At 41.7% G+C, this 13069-nt stretch overlaps 1 protein-coding gene across 4 annotated transcripts in view; it reads right to left on the minus strand.

The window, feature by feature from the left end:
• The window catches only part of ANK3 (ankyrin 3), a 675546-nt gene that overhangs the window by 81312 nt on the left and 581165 nt on the right, over positions 1-13069 (minus strand). The gene's annotated exons all lie outside the window — the stretch shown is intronic.

The raw sequence follows: 13069 nt of genomic DNA on the forward strand, positions 1-13069 counted from the left end.
GCTGAGAGAGGGGAAGATCTTGAAGGGTTGCGTGGACTTTCTGTCGCCATTTTTAACTTGGCTGCCTTTGTCGATGATCCGTACAGACAGAATTGGGGCTTTGTACCAACAAGCTACTATTGGGGAATAGAAAAACCAAGGGGGTTTCTGTGGAGATTTGGGCGGCCTTGAGCATGTTCCAGATTTCTGTGAAGAACATTTGCTCAATTCTGGGGCTGTGCGGAACAGGAAGCTCAAAATCTAACCAGAAAATCTCTAAAAGACACTGTGGCTTCTGGGCAGTTTCATGAGGAAAAATTGAGTTTGGGACTCGTCAGGGGAGGGGATCACACAAGATTCTCACAAAAGGATCCTCACAAAGGCCAGGAACAAAGCTGGGGGAGTCTGAGTTTACCAGGACTGCAAATGGTTTTGCCTCATTGCAGCGGAACCTTGATTGGGATTGAAATAATCAGCCACCACTCTGTTTGCCCAGCAGAGGCAGGGAGCACCCTCTGTGGAGAATGACATCATCATCGGGTGTGTCCTGCCTACAATTTTTTATATACCATGTCCCACTTGCAGTGAGAAATTGCCAAGCATGGGCAGAGTACATGAACAAAAACAAAATAAAACAGATACTATAAACAGACTCCAAGGTCATCCTACATTTTGAAGTAAGCAAGTAAGAACTTCACGATGGCTATGATTAGTTTGTTAAAGAAAACAGGGAAAAACATAGGAAAGAAATTAAAGGGAGCTGATTTTTTTTTTTGACACAGAGAGAGAGAGAGAGAGGGAACTCAAGCAGGGGGAGTGAGAGAGGGAGAAGCAGGCTTCCTGCGGAGTAGGGAGACCCATGCGGGGCTCGATCCCATGACCCTGGGATCATGACCCGAGCCGAAGGCAGCTGCTTAACGACTGAGCTACCTAGGCACCCTAAAAGGTAGCTGATTTAATAGAGCCCTGGAATACATGTAAGAAAGAATCAAATAAGCATTTGTTCACTTGTAAATACAATTCAGTTCTTGATGAGACACAACAGAAACAGGGTTAGAAAATTGGAAGTGTAAATGGAAAAATGTACAAAAGAAAGGATTTAATAAAAGAACGGAAACTACAGAAAATCATACGAGTGACCTATGGAACATGGTGAATGGTTTTCCCATGTGTAACTGGCCTCTGGGAAGAGGAGAGTAAGGCAGAAGCTACATGAGGAGGGAACTGCCTTCCTTTACTGGTCCCCAGCCAGACAGGGACAGAGCCTCCAGGCAGAAACTGGGAAGTCTTCACTGGGATTTTCCAGTGAGTTAGGATTCACTGAGAATTGGGATTTCCCAGTAAAATGTCCCTGGCTCCTCATTTGAGTAGAAATCATGGATGGCAAGCTCTCCACCATGGAGAGAGCTCCCACTGAGCTCCGTGGTGATCAAACAGCCAAAAGTCACTGCATGGTTGAGAAGTATATGAGGAATAAAATCAACAAATAAGCAAAGGGAACAAGAGCAAACTGGAAGAAATAGAGGGATTTCAGGGAGAAGAAAGCTTAAAATTTTTCATTGATGTCCAGAGAGAGAGATGAGATCTTCTTATACTTATAAAGCAATAAAATACTAAAAACAAACAAAAAACCCAGAAGAAAAAATAACTCATAGAAAGTAACAAATATGACAGCACTGAAGTTAAAAAAATATCTGGAAGTTAGGAGAATATCTTCAAATATAGAAAATAGGAGAACATACAAGAAAGCAGAGAATCATTTCAGGAATTTCAAACCTATTTCCTTTCCCCCCTCTCCCCCAAAAAAAGTTTCAGAAAGAGAAAACAGTGAAATAGAGGAGAAGAAATCAAGGAAATAACTCAAGAAACTTCCCTAGAGCAAAAGCCCTGAGTTCCCAGAGTAAAAGGACCCACTTGACTGACTAGTACTATGAATGTAAACGCAGTATAGCACACCATCATGAACTTTCAGGACTTGGAGACAAAGAAAGAGCCTATAGATTTACAGAGGAAAAATGATCACAGGACAGACTTCCATCAGACTTTTAACAGCAAAAACTGAAGTTTAGGGCATTGGAGCAATTCCTTCAATGTTCTGAGAGGAAATGATTTTCAACCCAGAATTCTAAAACCAGCCCCCCCACAAAAGTATGAAAACAGAACTAAGATATTTTCAGAAATATAAACTCCCTCCTCCAATTATATTTCTCATAAACCTTGTAAGGAAACTATTGGAAAATGTACTCCATCAAAATGAAGGATTAAACCAAGAAGATGGAAGACACAGTCTAATGTAAGAACACAGGGAATTTTCATGGTGACAGCGAAGGAAGACCCAGGAGGACATCCATGCAGTGAGCCTAAAAGGAACCTGACAAGTAAGAAAGCTCAAAGAGAGATGAATTAAGCAGATGAAATTTATAGAACAGCTGATGAGTGTGAACATATTAGAGGAGTTTGGCACAACTGGGGAGGGGTTTGGGGGCTGGACTAGGAATACATACAGAAAACACCAAGTAAATGAAAAACATCTAGGGAAAGCAAAATATTGTGCCCAAGAGAAAATACAATCATAACACACTTCACATCTGTGGATAACATTCATATAGGTAAAATACTAGAAGCACTAAATACTGGCATAGCTGAAATAAAACAACTGTTTTGGGAAAATGGGGGGATGGAAAGTGTGTGTGGAGGGAGGGAAGAGGTATTCAAACAGTTAAAACTTCATCTTCCATTTTGGGAAGTCAATAAATAATTCCTGAAATGGGCAAAAGCCAACAGGAGGCCACACATACATATTATTTGGAGACACAGAAGCACATAACAAGATTGTTCGAAAGGTACTTTGGGGAGTTGTCTCTGGAGAGGAGAATCTGTAGGCTGAAGGTGTATGTGGAGATTCTCTTTCCTAATGAGTATATCTTATAAAATGACATGGCTTATTTGTTTGCATAACTTCGATAACAAAACATAAATTTGGGGGTGCCTGGATGGCTCAGTCATTAAGCATCAGCCTTTGGCTCAGGTCATGGTCCCAGGGTCCTGGGATCGAGCCCCGCCATTGAGCTCCCTGCTCAGCAGGAAGCCTGTTTCTCCCTCCCCACTCCCCCAGCTTGTGTTCCTTCTCTCGCTATGTTTCTCTCTGTCAAATAAATAAGTAAAATCTTTAAAAAAGTAAAACATAATTTAAAAACTTACTGTGAATTACAAAGTATTTTTTTTTTAAAGCCCTGAATCAAATTGGAAAAGAGTAAGAGACCACAACAGCAAGGTCCTAACCCCAAAAGAATAACACATCATCACTTCATAAAGTTCCCCAATTCTACATCGGTTGACTAAAGATTATGTACTGGTGTTAGTCTGGCCTTATTTACCAATTTTACTGACTTTTGGAGACCCCAACCAACTAACCTTCAGAATAGGGCAAATAAAAAATGGGTAGTGATGCTCACTGTATTTAATTTTTTAGCAAACTATAATTCCTATCTTTGGGGTCCCGAGGTCATTTTTCACAAAGGACACATTTTTTTTTTCAAAGTTCTAATAAATAATTAATAACACTCCTCTTTGGTAATTACAGTAAATTATTTACCTTTGGTACTCTTAGCAACATGCACTGGCAACATTAATTATTGAAACAATGAATTATACCACGTAAGAAGGTATCACCACCATCATGTACTATTTATGGAGTTGAAACCATGCCAGCACTTGGATCCCAAGTCCCTGTCAGCCCTTCTTGACTCCTGTACTGTCCAAGCTCTCTGCCACTCATCAAAATTTGGTCATAATACAAATGAACAAATGTATAATGAACAGATATACTTGATCAGAATGATGGCCTGTATATCCCAATATTTGTCCCAGTTCTTTTTCCCCCAGAGAGGTTTGCTTAGGCTTATGACCAGACTTACCAATTTTAATAAGCTAAACACAAAAACTTGCTCTTCCTCTGTAGCATCCATAGAAACACAAAATAAGGCAATTGGATGGAACCTATATTTTTTATAGAAAGAGACTGAATTTGGAGCTTCTTTTCTGAGCAACCTGTCACCAAAGGATGAAAGCTCCCTTTCTAAATTCTATAGATTAGCACTTACTTAAAACTGAAATTTAATTAATTAATTAATTTATTTATTTTAAAAATTTATTTATTTATTTGACAGAGATCATAAGTAGGCAGAGAGGCAGGTAGGCATAGAGAGGGAGGGGGAAGCAGGCTCCCTGCTGAGCAGAGAGCCCGATGTGGGGCTCCTTTCCAGGACCCTGAGATCATGACCTGAGCCAAAGGCAGAGGCTTAACCCACTGAGCTACCCAGGTGTCCCTATTTTATTTATTTTAATAAACAATATGAATTCCAGAAAGTTCTGGCATGTTATTGTGAATGGCACTATGGAACCAAGGAAAAACTTTTCCTCTATCTGGTTACAGAACAAATAGACATTTAAAATGATAAACAGGATATCACATTATGGTGATGGTTAAAAAAATGAACTACATTGGCTCCTAAGCTTCCCACCACAAGTAGGGTGTCCCCAGGGTTTACAGGAAAAAGTTGGCAGACCTAGATTTAAAAATTGCCTTTGCTACTTTTTTTATTTTATTTTATTTATTTATTTGACAGACAGAGATCACAAGTAGCCAGAGAGACAGGCAGAGAGAGAGGAAGGGAAGCAGACTCCCGGCCAAGCAGAGAGCCCGATGTGGGGCTCGATCCCAGGACCCTGGGATCTTGACCTGAGCCGAAGGCAGAGGCTTTAACCCACTGACCCACCCAGGAGCCCCGCCTTTGCTACTTCTAAATGGAGAACACTTCATTCCCCCTCCCGAGTTTTCCACTTTGGCAAGGTAACTCAGTTGTGTAACTATGGGCCTCTTCCTATCCCTTTACATTCACTTGGGCCCTAGAGAGGTGGAGTGATTTATTTGGTTGGTAGATCTGGGAAAGGTAGCTGGGAAGGCTCTGCTCAAACCCAGGGTTCACTCTCCTGGGCTTGAGCTTGGTCCCAGGGAGCGCACATGCCCCCCAGCGCCCTGAATCTTACTTCCTTGAAGGGTATGCCTGCCCCAGCACTGGCAGTGTGGGCCGCCAGAGAGGCTATGTGTCTATTTCAGTGGTTCAGTTAGCTCACCTACTTGCCTCAGACACTAAGCCAGCCCTCAACCTGGCCTCCAGTAGGAATAAAGGAAATATTTTGCCTTTGACCTTTCCTTATCTTTCTTCATTGAAAGCCCTTTTGGAGATGCCCCAACATGGCTTCCTGGCTTCATGACCCAAAGGGTATTTCTTAGCTTTTCTTAGTCTTAGTTTCCTCATTTGCAAACTGAGGGTTGGTTGATGTGGAGATTAAATACAAATGTACACCAAAAATCTGGCACCAAGGCCAGGGCTGGCATGGAGTCATATTAACATTTCCTTATATGTGTAGTCATTTCTGCTTTTCAAAGGGCTTTCATTTATATTAGTTCATTTGCTAAAGTGTGATAATTTGGGGAAAACACAGTAAAAACAAAAATGTTTCAGTGACAGCACCGGTCCTTTACAGTTATATACACAGAACGTTTATATCAAATCAATGGAGCCCATTCAATTAGAAAAATGCATCTTATAAATGTGTAGGACTTACTTATTGATTCAAAAATGCTTCAATTCCCATGTTGCCAATAGCAATACCAAAACTTACTATGTGTCAGCTTAGTGTCAAGCCCTGTCCCAGACCTTTACATTCATTTATCCTCTGAGTCCTCGGAACCTAGTGGCACTAGGAGTCATATGATACCCATTTCACAGATGAGGAAACTGAAGTTCAGAGAGAAACTTCAAAATTTGATGACACAAAATCAACTCTCTGCACTGGGCAGCTTTAGTAGGACACTGTGTTAAGGAAAGATTCACACTGACTTAGTAAGACTTTCTACTCCCACATCAAAAATGATATGAATAATAAGCACACTATTTTTCATCTTGGAAGTGATGTCAAGGACCCTATTAGAATTAAAATGCATGTTATTCAATAGAGTCCAAAGCCTGACTAATGATGATATCACTGTCTCCATGAGCTTAATACTTTCCAAAAATAGTTTCTCACTAGCCCTATTCATCAGAGGAAAGAGAAGAGCAAGTACACACTGGCTTTACAAGATGACACACCCAAATGCCCAGGTCTGGAAATAAATGTCCTGGCAAGAAGAAAAGAGGCACGGGCCCAGAAAGTATATATGTGAGGAAAAGAAAGAACCACTCGATTCCCTTCAGTATTAGATACTTTTCCAGGCTGCCAACTGTCAAATCCCAGTACTGGATGACACCAGGGAAAGTCCTTCTCTGTCAGCTCTGCTGTCCCTGGGAGCCAGCAGAAGGGAGTCCTGTAGATTAACTGGTAGTGTTGATGGGCTACGGTTCATGGCACCAGGTAGACCTCACACTATCAGGTCACATAAAAACCCAGTGCATTTAATCTGAAAAAGTCTAAACATAGTTCACTTGAAAAACAGTTGACTGATGGCACGAGACTAGGAGCCCATGAAAGGAAAGGCTTGCAAGGATAACGTTACCCCTTGGCCACACACTGCACAGGACCAGGACAGGGGAACCCATGTGGGTTTCAGTTCCCTTAGACCAAGAGTACAAGACTTGGGTTCGACTTAGGCTATAGCACTTCACTGCCCAGACAGGGACAAGTCAAACACCTCACTGAACTTCCATTGCTGCATGGGTGTAACCGGCAGATAAGACTGCTTGTCCCGATTCACTGTAAGAACGGAATGACCCAAGTACTGTGAAAGTGATTTGAAAGTTCTAGGAATAGCGTGGAGGACCACAGGGGAAGGGAGGCAGACTGAATGGGAAGAAGTCAGGGAGGGAGGCAAACCGTGAGAAACTCAGGACTCCGGAAAACAAACTGAGGGTTACAGAAGGGGGGTGGGTGGGTGGGTGGGGCACTGGGGTAGCCAGGTGATGGGTATTGAGGAGGGCATGTGTGGTGATGTTTATATGCAACTAACGAATCGTTGAACATTACATCAAAAACTAATGTATTATATGTTGGCTAACATAATAAAAAAAAAAAAGTGAACATTCTAAAATGTAACACGAACAGAAACACAGATTATAATAGTCCTAAACTTTACCTAGAGTTTTTATAAGTGGAGATAATTAATTTCTTAAATTGATAGAACATTACGGCCCCCTATGCAGCTTTTAGGAGAGCATCGTCTTATCAGACAGCAAGAAGCAGCCTGCTAGATTCGCCAACAATGGTGGGGTTTGGGCTGTGACAAATACTTGTGTAAATACCGACTTTTCCCATGGTGAACATGCTTTGTCAGGTCGGCCACGCTTGGTGTATTAGAGCGGCAGGCTAGTGGTCAGCCACAGAATTGGCCAAGTAGCCACCGGACCTAAATTCTAGTCTCAGCTCTGTTACCTAGTGATACTGGGCAAATGAAATACTTCTCTCTGCCCCAGCTTCTTTGTCTGCAAGTGCTAATGGTCGTACCTAGACCGCAATGAAGCTGAAAGCAGGATGTGAGATGGTCCATCAGTAAAATGCTGTGGCAGTGCCTACAATCAGTATTCCAAGTATTGTGATCCGCAGCAGACAGTGAGTGAAATGGCAAACTGCTAGGGGACTGTGTGGACAAGTCGTGCAACTAGTTGGAAATATTCTCTTAAGGAATGGATTCCACCTTAAAAAAAAAAGGTTTAACCCATAGTAACTGGCAATAGAAAGGTGGTTTCCAGAGGCTGGAAGGCAGAGGAAGTGGGAGCATTTGATCAGAGGGTACAAACCTGCAGCTGCAAGATTAGTAAGTTCTGGAAACCTAATGTACAGCACGGGGACTGTAGTTAAAAATAATGTACTATATTCTTGAAATTTGCTAAGAGAGATCTTAACTGTTCTTCCTATATACACAAAAATGGTGAGTACAGGAGGTGATGGATATGTTAATTAGCTTGATTACGGAAATCATCTTACAATACATACATACATACATCAAAATATCATGTTGTACAACTTAAAAAATGGCTTTCACAAAAGAAAACCTGATTTAAGCAGAAAATAACAATTAAAGGCTGACTAAAGCAGGTCTTTTTTTTTCCCGAAAGCATTTCTTTTCCTGAAGTCAACTATTATTATGCTTAAGATTTATTTGAGACTAAAGTGCAAACCATAGAAGCTGAGTTCTTTGGGATTTCCAAACCTGATTGATTTCAAAATAATTTAGCTACCAACTTCCACAAAAGAAGGTAAATCAAGGTCAGCATGGAAGCTGTTAACACAACATCCAGCTCAAGACATCTAAACTGTCCTACCTTAAGTATGTCGCAACACCAGCCCGTCTGCCTTGAAAAAAAAATGTGTAATCTTACTGACCAATCTGTGAGAGGTGTTGAATGGATCACCTGAGTAATGCTGGCAAAGCACTCTGAACAGAAAAAGCAGCATATTAAATGTCACTAGTCAAAGGTGTTTATCTTCTAGGGGACTATCTCTAGCAAATCTTTCATCCCAGGCTGGCTACCTTCTACCACCAGGCACATTTCTGAGAACCCCTTAGAATTACCTTCACCACAAGAAACAGGAGTGCTAATCTGCTGATGTGGGGAAAGGGAAGCTGCAGGAGGAGATGGAGTGAGAGGCAGAGAAGGAAAAACTGAGCGTTAGCATAACCAGCCTTTGGGATTAGGCATTCTTATTTTCTATTACTGAAATAAGTGTAAACTGCCTAGGTCTTAAAGTGACAGACATGCAATTTCTCCTGAAGAACCCTCCTATTTACATATGACTTGCTAATACATCAAGCAGTACATAGCATTTTATATAACTAAGCATACATGAGGTCATCCTTAGCCTAAAAAAGACGATCTAACCCAAAGGAACTAGAGTCCTGGGCTATGAGATAAAGGAGAGAGTTACGAGGTGGAAGGTATGGTAGCCTCCAGGTATGGGGAGGCTTGAATAAGGCCTCCAACAGTGAAGACAGAATGACCCCATTCAAACAGCCAATGCAACCCTTCCCATACTACTTTAGTTAAACCTTCTAACCTGGTCAGTATTAGAAGCCCTGCCAGTCATCCTGAGACATAAACCATGTGGGCAAATCCCATCTGAGAGGGGAAGGCTGCAAAATGAAAGCAACCTCTTTAAGCCTCCTAAAAGAGGGACAGGGTATCACAGCTGCCCCTTTTCTCGTTTTCATGGATGCACTGCCCCTATAGCAATGGAATTGAAAGGAAACGGAAGGCACTCACTGCTTAGTAATCAATCAGCAAAGAATGTTTTTCTAAAAGTTTTTGCTTAGAACACCCAAATTTATAGCTCTTCTCTTAAGCCATAGCTCCTTTCCTTATTTTGTTAAGATTACATTTATTTAGATCTAGAGAGAAAGCATAAAACAGAATCTCAAGACTGAACGGAATTTTAAGATGCTAGAAGACTTTCTTTGTTGCCCTTGATAGGTGGTTATTCATGTCAGGTTTGACCACCACCAATATAACCATGTTAATGAGGACCCAAACCCCACTTAAACTGGCTTAAGACACTCCCCTCCACCTCCCAGGGGTGGGAGGAGATTGAGATCAATTGACTGGTTTATATTGCAAGAAAGTCTGGGAGGGACCAACTTCAGGCTGAATCCAGCCATGGCTCATGGTAGGAATCTCGTTTTCATGCTCTATCCTTAGCAGCTTCGAGCTGACATCATCCTTAGAGCTTAGCAACCCCAACATGCTACAGAAAGTCTCAAATCTGAGTCTCATTAGGCTGGCTTAGATTTTACATTTTAACCTAAAATAAACACTGTAACCCAGGAAAAGGAATGCTCTGAGAAGCCAAGTTTGGGGCCCATCATTGGAGGTGAGGAAGGGATTTCTGACCCTTCTAAATGACATTGAGAAATGGACAGGAGTCCTGGTTTGACCATCAGATCCTGTCTACCAGCTAAGAAAGTCGAACGGTGTACATAAGCAAAACAAACCCAAGTCCCTAAGTGATTCCCGCTCTTCTCCTACTTTTGGAAAACTACCAGAAATCATACTGAATTAAATGTTTCTGCTTGCTGTATACATACAGCCCTTGGTCTTACAAACACTTCTAGGGTCATTCAAAGGAAGTGTAATTAATTGGTTAGCTTGCAAAACAATTTTAGACCACTATCGTGCCTTCTACCTCATATCTATGTGAAGGTCAAGTATTTCCATTTCTTTAATGATGCCTTACATGCCATGACTTTTAGCATAATAATTTTCTCCATAATTTTCATAACTTATTGATGAATGTAAGTTGTCAGTTCCTTTTAAGTGACATTAAATATGAAATTTATTATTAGAATTTGGCATAAGCAAAATAGAGAGCACAACTCTAAATGTAATCTTTCATGCTAAAAAATGGATTAAAATGGGGCACCTGGGTGGCTCAGTAGGTTAAGCATCTGCTTTCGGCTCAGGTCATGATCCCAGGGGCCTGGCTGGGATCGAGTCCTGAATTGAGCTCCCTGCTCAGTTGGGGAGTCTGCTTTTTTCTCTCCCTCTGCCCCTGCCCCCTGCTCTCTCACTCACTCTCAAATAAATAAAATCTTTTTAAAAAAATTAAAAAAGGATAAAGATGATGGTACCACATCCGTATTAAAAATACTAACAAGCGTGAGGTTTCAAAGGACAGAGTATTAAGTGTGAGAGCTCTCCGATGGCTCCTTTCCCACATAGGGCGATGTAGATGGACAGCTTCTGAGGAAGCAGCCTGGAATCATATGGCCCGTGGCTCTGCCGTTTACCACCTGCACTCCCTGGGGTAAGATACTAAAGCTGACTGTGCCCCAGTTTCTTCATCTTCTTAATGGACCCAAGAAACTGTCTCAAAGGGTTTTTGTGAAATGTAAACGAGCTGATACTGATAAAACACTTAGAACCGGTTTTGCACCCAGTAGGAGCTCCATGAACCGTTTTCATCACTATCACCATACGCATCACCACACCTCCTGACACAGTGTCTCCTGAATGTTATTCCATTTAGATCACGAGGACTGGCTGGTGCAGGTCATGCACAGCAATTACATAAGCCATGCCAGACATGGCTTTCAGGAATTATGTCAGAAGAAATGAAAGAACCAGTCTAGGATATTCATCCTAGACAAGCTGGTTTCAGGTTGCAATCATCCCTTGTCTTTGTTACCTTCTATTTGGAAAAGAATGTTTCCAAGCACAGATCTTATTCCAAAGATAGCCTGACAGGCACAAATCAGAGCTTATAAAACAAATACATTAAATGTTGAATGGTCGGTATACGAAAAGATCCCAGCCAGAGTGCTTTAAATCAGTGGGTCCTATCCAGAGATGCATCCTAGAATCACCTGTGGAGCTTTAAGAAACACATGTGCCCAGGAACCCAGCTGGGGAGAGTCTGATTCTGCAGGCCTCTTGTTCTCCGAAGAGCCACTGGTGATTCCAATGTGGGCCCCAATGATGAATTCTAATCTCACACCCAAGGTGGGGCTCAAACTCATAACCCTGAGGTCAAGAGTCACGTGCGCTTCCAACTGAGCCAACCAGACATCCCTTCGCCCAGGTAAGAATTCTGACTAGGAATCAGGAGTTTTCAGTTCTTGGTGCATTAAAAAATTCAATGCCGGGGCGCCTGGGTGGCTCAGTGGGTTAAAGCCTCTGCCTTCGACTCAGGTCATGATCCCAGGGTCCTGGGATTGAGCCCCGCATCATGCTCTCTGCTCAGCAGGGAGCCTGCTTCCCTTCCTCTCTCTGCCTACCTGTGATCTCTGTCAGATAAATAAATAAAATCTTTAAAAAAAATAAATTCTATGCCTAGGCCCTCCCAGCCACTGGGCAATTGTGCTTGTTTATTTTTAAGTTTTTATTCTAACTCCAGTTACTCAAAATACAGCCTTTTATGAGTTTCAGGTGTATGATATAATGATTCAATACTGCCACAGGTCACCCAGCGTTCATCACCCGACAGCGCACTCCTTATTCCCAAATTCACCCATCCCCCACCCGCCTCCCCTCTGATAACCATCCGTTTGTTCTCTATAACCAAGAGTCTGTTTCTTGATTTGTCTCTTTCTTTTCTTTCGTTTTGTTTCTTAAATTCCGCATATGAGTGAAATCATACGGGGAGCAATAATGTTTTAAAAATTCTTTAAAACGATTCTCAGGAGCAGTCAGGGCTGAGAGTCATTGCTTTAAATAATAAAACCTGACAAATGCAAGGCATGATTTACTTACATATATATTTTCAGAGGCATAGCTACAGGTGACTCTTGATTACAAGGTAAAGGGAAGGCAAAGGTATAGGGAGTTCATGGATAACCCAGTATCACAGTAAAAAGAGTCCACTCTTGATTATCCAAGGGGGGATTAAGTGGTTTACGGACTGATCATGATTAAGGCTCCGCAGGGCAAGAGGATGGGCTCACTTCTCCCAACTCCCTTCCCAGGTCCCTTCCCAGCCTCCATACCTGCCTTCAACAACATAGGATCTTGGGAATTACCCGGAGTCTCAACTGCACTTTAACTGTGGTTAAAGCACTTTAACTGCTTCATGGGCAGCGTAGTAATAAAGGGGCAACTAATTATGCTTTGTATTGGTGAAGTCTCTGCTTGTTGAAAACGACCAGCACGTGGAGAGTTCATTTTTATTCATTTTCCACCTTCATGTGTCAGTGCAACTTTAACTGGGCAATGACAGGGCAGTTTCAAATCTGACAGTAAGTCATGTATCATTGCCTTAAGAATTCTAAATATTTAAGGCTTCTTACGTGCTTTCAGACAAAATCAATACTGTGGAGGAACTCCGTTTTGAAGTGTATAAATACAGATTTATAGGCATGATGGATATAAATTAATGTTTGCCACTGAATTCTAATATAAAGTCTGTGCTTTACATGAAGGATACGTCTCAAGAAAATGCTCCTCATTCATCTTGCACAGTGTAACTGGGCCCTTCCCTCATAAAGCCTCTCTTTTGAGGAATTAGTCTCTTCCCTCTCCTGTAATAAATGAGATACTAGAGACTAAAAAGTCAACACAACTCTTTTGCAGTTTGTCTTCCCCTTTCTTCCAAGTTTTTATTT

This window comes from Lutra lutra, chromosome 14 (genome assembly GCF_902655055.1).
Source record: "Lutra lutra chromosome 14, mLutLut1.2, whole genome shotgun sequence".
Taxonomy (NCBI): Eukaryota; Metazoa; Chordata; class Mammalia; order Carnivora; family Mustelidae; genus Lutra; species Lutra lutra.